This window comes from Phodopus roborovskii, unplaced genomic scaffold (genome assembly GCF_943737965.1).
Source record: "Phodopus roborovskii unplaced genomic scaffold, PHOROB, whole genome shotgun sequence".
NCBI lineage: Eukaryota > Metazoa > Chordata > Mammalia > Rodentia > Cricetidae > Phodopus > Phodopus roborovskii.
Genome location: NW_026126525.1, coordinates 20,439,351 through 20,448,365, shown reverse-complemented (window position 1 = coordinate 20,448,365; position 9,015 = coordinate 20,439,351). Strand labels below are relative to the sequence as shown.

Here is a 9,015-nt window from a genome sequence, read left to right as displayed (position 1 = left end):
TAAAATATTTCCTTGTTCCTGAGGGTCTAAAGTGTTTCCATGACAACTAACTTCTCACCTTCTAAGACCCTCACAATGCCACACTGTAAAGACCCTTGGAGGTCTCAGAAGTGTCACTGTGTGTGCCAGCATTTTCTAACAGGACAAATTGCTTTGGTCTGTGGTCAATAGGATTAAATGGTCATAAAGTTTATTGAAATATTATCTGAGATGGAGAAGAATCTTCAACTTCAGAGCCACTGATTCTTTGCTAAATATCATGGGGACCTTTTAGCTAGATAGACTACAATTTGAAAACAAACTTACCAAGTTTGTGAGATTGACCTGGATGTGCTGCAAAATCAGATATGGTATTCCATAAGCAGTGGATTGTTAGGTAAGGGAATCTCATCAGAATACCCTCTTAAAGATAATGTTAGATAGGTCAATCCCTAGGGCTGACAGAGACACAAGGAACAGAAATGATGAGATGGCAGAAGAAAAAAAGACAATGAGATAAGATAGAGACAGCCAAAAAGTTGGCAACATGGGAAGGAAAAAGGACATTCATCCACATATCATACTTAACAACACATTTATTTAAGGCCTTGTCCTTTCACCAGACATGTTTTAGTAACTCTCAGAGCCATTGGCTTGCAACAAATATCCCACCTTCTATCCTGTAGGTGTGAATACTCTAAAGAAGCCCAAACTCCTATTTTCAGGTGTATGTTATTATTTTAAGTGTCATCAACCCTTAACTCCATATACAATTTTTCTTAAAAATCACAATACAAACCTGGTACTTGACCAGCTTGTAGGACTCCACTCCCTATGGTGGGATGCCATGCTATGCTCAGCCTTAATGCATGGGAGTTACCTAGCTCTGCCCCAAACCTGTTGTGGCAGACTATGTTGACTCCTCATGGGAGCCCTTACCCATGAGGGGGAGTGGACTGGGGTGATGTTTTGGGGTAGGTGGGAAGACATTTGGGAGGGAGAACTGTGGTTGGAATATAAAATAAAATTTTAAAATATGTCTTTTATACACCCCGTCTTAGAGAAATACACATACATATTCTAAATGGTATTCTCTTTCTGAGTGTCCACCACACACATTTAAAATCTAAATAAACTTTTTTCAATTAACTTTCTCTCTTACATAATACCACATCTGTAATATAGGTCTGTCTTGCTATCTTTCTGAAATTCCCTCTCCTTCTGTTAACATTTAGGATTAAGCTTTACCAAGCCCCAACTTGCATCATACTGACTTGCCCTGATGATTTTTGTGTTTCAAAACTACATGTCTATTACTTCCCTGTGGGAAACAGTAAAGCTTGCCTCTTTCCCTGTGTTCCTTGAGAAGGCAAGAGTCAGAAAAAATATAGAACAAGGGGGATTTCAAGGATAAGGAAGGAAGCAAAGCTACAGGACAGATGTATACAATATAAAATGGTAAAAGAAAATTAAGAGAGAATGAAAGTGGGAACAATTGCTTACTGCTTTGTCAGACATTGGTGACACCACCCTCCAGAGCAATCATGATGGGGATGTTATGAGCAATGAGATCTGATGATCAAACAAGGCACATGTATTAAATGCCTTGGTAATGTACTGAAAATAAAAATACGAACCAGGGAAACAGCAGTGCATGTCCTTAAGAACAAACTTGGAAGTGGCGGCAAAAGTATCACAAATTCAAGGCCAGTTTTGTGCTATCTAAAGAAAACCTGTTTAAAAACAAACAGAATTAAAAAAAAAGTGTGTTTCTCTGTATGAGATAGTCTTACTATCTTGAATTTGCAAACAGCAGCTGAGTGAGAAGGAGCTAGTACACCTTAAAGAAAATGGTTAATCAAAAATAATGTAATTGGGAGATAGGAAGGGCTTGCCCTTCAGTAGAAGCAGGGCTCACAAACAAGTATTTTAGCTTTTCTAAAAATGGTAATAAAAGGATAACAGCTGGATGAATATAGAGTGGAGGGGGTAAAGAGAAAAAAGAAAACATGATTGTATTCTAAATAGAATGTGGGATCAAGATTTACAACAATAGTTTGCTTTCACATAAAAAACTACAGCATGTATGGTGGGACAGTTGTCAAGCTCCACAACAGAATGCTGAATCACAAGATCGTGTTTGTCATTGTAAGTCATGCTTGTTGTAGATCAGCTTAATGATGCTATTCTTCTCAATCAAGTATATTACCTGTACTGCTGAGAGTGAGAAAAAAGCTCTTTTCTAGGATAAAAGAAGTTCAGCCTCCAAATCCCTAGTGTAACCAGTACTACTAGAGAAGCAGGGGCAAGCCACAAAGGATTTAAAGAACTCAAATGGAAAGTCCTATATTTCTGAGCATCTCAGAAATCAGTGAGACAAATGAATATCACCATAGAGTGCACAAAGATCATACAAGAATAAGGACAGAAACAGCAAAATTATGCATCTACTGATATAATTCTGGGAAAGATACAGAGGTATAGAAATGAGTGAAGAAATTGGGTGGGAAGCCTGTTACAAAGTAAGTCAGTTCATATGTTGATACCAATGGTATTGGCTCTGACATATTTTTTTTTCCAGTTACTACAATAAATTCTAAAGTGAACATAGGGTAGAAAATTCTGAGTGTGTTTTTGGGAGATGTTAAGCATGAAGTCTTTAACCAACAATTGAATGTGATTTCCTGTAAGAAACATGAGACTTGAGATTGATGAATACTCAGGTTGGACATGTATCTATAGGTCTAATCATCATTTGAGTCCCTGAAAGTCCATATAATTGAGGAAGATAATGGATGGAAGCAATGTAGATAAAGAAATTGAATTTAAAATCAGTATTTTGTCATATGCAATGGTTTTTAATAAGAAATCAGTAAAGGGGAGTAGACAATAGTGAACTGTGATGCAATAATAACATTCAGAGAATGTATAAGGGCTGAAAGCATCCAAATATGATCCAATATCAGTCAGTAAGCAACTCAGGTTAAGAAAAGATTAAGAAGTTTCCATTGGCCTGGAAATTTGGTGGTGGAGGAGGTAGGTCATTGGTTACATGAAAGGTGACTCTAAAAGTGGAGTAACTGAGAGCAACTGGATAGCACTTGAGAAAGGAAAGTAGATTGTCTACCTGATGACTATAGATGTTGCTTTTAAAGAATTTTATTATAAAATTAAGATAGAATGATATGTAATTAAGTGGTAAGTGTTTGCTAAATAAAAGAAATATGCTACTGAGTGAAGGTAGGTCAATTCAAAGTGAAATATACTAACCTTCACTAGAACTGATGAATTTGTTTCAGGTTGAGGATAATGCGGAGGGTGAGAATTATGAGTGGTTTATCCTTGAATTCATGAAAAAGGAAAGAGTTCATGGAAAGTTTACAAAGCCTGGTCAGCTGGCAGATGGGGAGATGACATGACAGATGGGGAGTTTGTGATCTTTCACTTGGCTGCAATTCTTTACTTGTTTTTCTTTTTTTTTTTTCTTCTTAGAGAAATATGGAAGCAGATATTATCAGAAAGTGAGAATCATAATGGAGCCTTTGCATTTTCAATCAAGGCATCAGTATCTACTACTTCGTTCAACAGTACACTTGTCAATATCAATAAAATCTTCAGTACAATGATTCTATAATTTTCCATTCCATCTATCAGCCCCTTATTTTCTTTATTTCCTTTCTGCATCCATAATATGGTGTTCTAATCACTTACTGGCAAGTGCTCTTAATGTCTTAGACTTCTTATGCCTCTGTCTTATGTGCTGGTAGCAAAGAAACATAGTTTAACTCAAGTATTGCCTTCATGTGTAGTTTCATTTCTGCTACTAAACGCTGTAAAAATAACGTTGCCTAAGATTACATAACTTTATTTTTTTGTAGTAATGGTTATTATTCCACATGGAAAAGTACAGTAGTTGTGCAGAAACAAAACTACATGACAAGTGAGAAAAACTTTCACAAATATAAAGAAAACACAGTATATCCATAGTAATTGGAGCAGAACTCAGAGAAAGTTTCCTAAGTTTTGTAGTAACCTTGCAATGTTACTCGGCATTTGTTCCTTTGTGTGTAGCAGGCTCTTTACAAAAAAGCAAGGCCATTTGCACATGACTTTATTTTAAATTCATAAATGTAAACTCTGATAACATAATACATAGAAGAAACCCAACTATTTTGGTTTCCCATAAAACTTCTGGGAAGTGTGGAGAATGAACAATTGTTCAGTCTTCACTCATAAATGGAATGCCAGGACCCAAAGAACATTCTAAAAGAGGGTTCAGGAAGATGGTTAGATTTAGAGGACAAGTCCTAGGAAGTGAGGTCTTCTGGATATGAAATAGCTGGTGAAATAATTAACATACAACAGCTATAGCTGTTCACATAAGACCCCTGCATACATACATACACACACATACACCATAAAGTAGAAGGAGAGTATTTGGAAGGAAAGAAGTCTACAGTAATTATAAAAAAGAAAAGTGGAGGTAATTTGCTTTCTTAATTTTTCAGTGTATCATTTTTGTCTTTTAAAATGTATTCACATTTTCTATTCCCCATTTTTTTTTAAAGTAATGTCATATCATTCTTCACTGTAGACTAAGTCATGTGTTGACCTACCTATAAAAAGAGACTCATTCATCCTTCCATCAATGAGTTTGTATATTAATGGGCAGCTGATATTATATTTTATTTATTTGTTTTGTTAAAATAGACAAAAATGTCTCATTTCTTCAAATCTGACTTTTTCCACATATGCCTAGTCTTTCTAAGTTATCTTCTTTAGTTTTAACCTCCTGCATCCTGTGTCTATTTCTATTCTTTAAGAACACGCTATCCATTGTTTTGAAAGTAACTTTGTCTTTATAGTTTTTCTTTTTGCTATGTAAAATACCCTGACAAAACCAACATGAGGAGAAACTGTAGTGAGCATCATGGTTCAAAAACATAGTCAACATTGTGACAATAAGCAGGCTGGAACTTGAAGCAGCTGCCAATATCATAGGCACAGTCAGAAAGAAGAACTGTGTAGCTCTGATTCTTCATGTATATAGTCCAGGATCTGACCCAGAGAATGATGTCACCAACATTTGAATGGTCTTTCACCTCTTGATTATGGAAATGTGCATACCTCAGCACAGGCATTCCCAGAGGCCTATCTCCCAAGTGATTTGAGATTCTGTTAATTGACAATTAATGTTAACTGTTGGAATTTAAGAAAAGCAGCCCATGAGAGAAATATGCCATGTGAGAGGGTTCAAGCAGAGTATTTTTGTTGTTGTTGTTGATAGGGAAAGAAATCATAAAAACGGTAAAGGGAAGTGGGGGCTATGGCCTCCAGAGATAGGAGCCGCAAGAGAGAGAAAGAAAAGTGTGTCAGAGAGAGAGGAAGTAGAGGGAGAGAGAGGAAAACAGACAGAGAAGGGGGTGAGGGAAAGGACCTATTAAAATAAAACAGTGAATATGCACAGGTGGTATTCTTAGAGGCTACAGCTGAGGATATATCCTATTAGAACCCCCCCCCCAAGGACAGGCCCGTACAGATGCCTGAATACTAACACTAACCATCAAAAAGCTATTTAAAAAGAAATTAAAGACTTCCTAGAATTCAATGAAAATGATAATGAAGAGACAACATATCCAAAATTATGGGACACTTTGAAATCAGTGCTGAAAGGAAAGCTCGAAGTACTAAGTTCCCACATGAACAAACTGGAGAATTGTCACACAAGAGATTTAACAGCTCAGCTGAAAACTCTAGAGCAAAAAACAGCAAACACACCCAGGAGGAGTAGACACTAGGAAATAATCAAATTAAGGACTGAAGTAAAAAAACAATAGAAAGAATCAACGAAACAAACAGTTGGTTCTTTGAGAAAATATACAAGATAGACAAACCATTATCCAAACTAACCCAAAGGCAAAGAGAAAACATGAAAATCAGCAAAATCAGAAATGAAAACAGGGATCTAACAACAGACACTGAGGAAATCCAGAGAATCAATGGGCCATACTTCGAAAACCCGTACTCCACAAAACTGGGAACTTTATTGGAAGTGCACAAATTTCTGGACAGATACTTGTGGTGTTAAAATTCATAACCCATTTGAATAAATAAATTTTGAGTAAAAAACCTGATATGGCTGCTCATTTCGAATGCTTCATAGGTGTATGGAAATAAAGAACATATACTATCTGCATTATAATGAAAGGTCTCCAAATTTATCAATATTCTATACACAGCTTTGACACAAATGATTGATCCTATAAAACTTATTCAATTCCCTTTTGATATTGCTCATGCGGAACACTTAGATTACTTAACCAATGAAACTAGAGTTGCAGCTGTGCTTGCCCCTTGACCAGAGGCACTTGCACAGTGGGAAAATACACACCCTTACTACTGTACCTGATTTACCAAATATTTTATGGCATTAAAAGCATTATCAGATTTCTAAAGCTATGAGTTTTTTTTTTTTCAGTGTGCCAAGCTGTGACTGTTTATTAACTGACCAGATTACAAAAATTCCACAGGCAGCACCTTAGTTCATCTGTCTAATAAACCTATTTATCTGGTCTTCCCTGTTGCCAGCATCACCACCTTCCACAAAGTGAGTGGTCTTTTTCTTCATCCCACCCCGTAAAGAAGACAGTTTGAAAGGCCACAGGAAGTTGTTGGTTTCCTTGAAACATTTTCCCACTGTGTAGATCTCATGGATCAGATACTCCATACAGATAATGCCGTATTTACCAAGAAATCCAGCAATCAAGAATTTGTCCGTGAGGCAATTCTCTTCTTATTGATTTTGTCATAGCCATACTTGTAGGTGAGTTCTTTTACTGTCTTCAGGTTAGAATACCCCCATGCAATGCATGGTTCCATGATCCTCAACATGTTAATTGAAGCCTTGTTGAACTTAACAAAGGTGCCATTGAAGATCTGATGCAGACGGAGCAGCTGCAACACCTTGTGATCCTTTGGCCTTACACAACTGATACCTCGGATTCGGATGATGAATGCCAGCTTGGGTTCTGCAGGCATGTAGAAGTTTCCAGCTTTCCTTGCCATCCTAGCCATGGGAATCTCTGTCCAGCACATCTGCCTGTATTTCTTGTGATAATGCTTTGCCTTTTCATAGATGAGCTTCCTCAGTGCCTTGCAGAGTGTCTTCAGTGAAAACTTTTTCGGAAAGTACTTCACTCAGCTCTGTGAAATTCCTTCACTTTTTAAGGGTTTCTGGCACAGCAGGAACCTTCTTTTTCTTCTCTGGTGCCTCCATGGCGCCTTACAGTCGAGGGGGGTGGGCAGGGGGAGAGACTAAAGCAATGAGTTTTATATCTTCAATTTTCATAGATTTCCTGAGATGATAATTCTTTAAAAATTTATATTGTTGACAGTATAATGTTGCTATTTTTAATGGTATTTGAATTATGTGTCTAATGATATTTTTAGAATCCAGATTTCAGACAAATGCGAGAAAACACTTGTTTTCATGTGAGTCCAAAAGGGATATAATACCCTAGGGTTCTTAAGTGACTAGTTTAAGAGGTAATATACAGTCCCAGGCTAATAGGCGATGGGAGTTCAGTAAATATATTTCTCATACTGGTCAATGAATAAAGCACTGTTGGCCAATAGGAAAGCAAGATTGGCGGGACTAGGAGACAAGGAGGATTCGAGGAAGTAGAAGGAGTCAAATGGAGAGACTAGGGAGAAGAGAGGTCTGGGCCCACTCTCTGGTAAGATGAGACCAGCATTACATCAAATACAGAGTCTCTGTGTGTTAATTGGGGCTGGCACCAAGGTGTGACTAGACCAGCGGGTAAAACCTTACTATGGCACCACAACATGGCTAATAAGAACTTCCACTTAAAATTAGTTTGTTATTACTAAACTCTCCAAATTCCAGAACCGATAAAGCAAGAATGAAAAAGTAGTTGAAAATTGACAATTTCTTGAAGACTCTCATCTGGAGTGTGTTTTAATCATCCTGAATCTCATTTTACCTAGATTACCTGAAGAGCAATTATGACTAGACCTCCAGTGTCACATCCAGTTGCCCTGAAAATCACCACCACTGGAGCAATGTAAATATTAAAGTATTAAGTGGTGAGATGAAAGAGTTGTTGATAGTCTAACAGGTGTGCTTTTCTATATTATCCATGTTTTCTAGATACAAATTATGGCTGAATTAAGACATAGATCTCCCTTTAGTTAGTCCAAAATCAGTTTCTTCATTTAATGACTCTAAGAGTTTGAAGTAGCTGAGGATATTTGGGAATATTACATATTGGGGATATTACATAAAAGTTGAAATTTTTGGATTGTTTTATATTTTGGTCTTTTAGATTAGGGCATGTTGATTTTATTAGAAAAATTTGTAGATATGACCTAAAGAACAATGACACTTGGAAAATAAGCTAGGTAAAAAGCATATTCCCATGCCCCAAACTGTTTATTTTCACAAGTCTATGTACAGCATGGTTTTCTACTGCATATCCAAATTTGAGTGAGTATACATTTACTATCATTAGTTAAAATATGCTACCAACAGAAACATTAGGTAAGGGTTGGTAGCCTTACAATGTTGAGCCACAGCGTGTAAATGATTATACTTTGGTTTGTACAGATAAATTGCTTTCATCAGGGAAATTCCAAGCTACAGGAGGCCTTAACGTAGTAGCAGGAGTGAGGGAACACCATGCACTTGAATTAAGGAAGTTATCAGCTACCATCAGGGGTGTCTCTACTGAAATGCCAAGGTGTGTGGTCTGACTATGTGTGAGACTGAACTCCATTCTCTAGACTGCATCATTCAGTTCTTAATCCACAGGTTAACTTATACTGAAATATGAAATGCTGCATGCACTCAGAACCTTATTTTCTACTAAGGAGCAGTTTCTTCTGCAAGAGTATGAAATGGCTGCAGCTTCTGGATTATGTTTTTAAAAATCTCAAAAAATTAAAACTAGGATTATGGTTTAGAGGTAGATTAAAAATTATTGTTCATTTAAATTATAGAGAAAACAGAAAGTCACA

General features: G+C 36.8%; 1 pseudogene; it reads right to left on the bottom strand.

The window, feature by feature from the left end:
* Window positions 1-6,517: 6,517 nt before the first annotated feature.
* Window positions 6,518-7,255, bottom strand: LOC127232471 (60S ribosomal protein L7-like; annotated as a pseudogene).
* Between the last annotated feature and the right edge of the window lie 1,760 nt (window positions 7,256-9,015).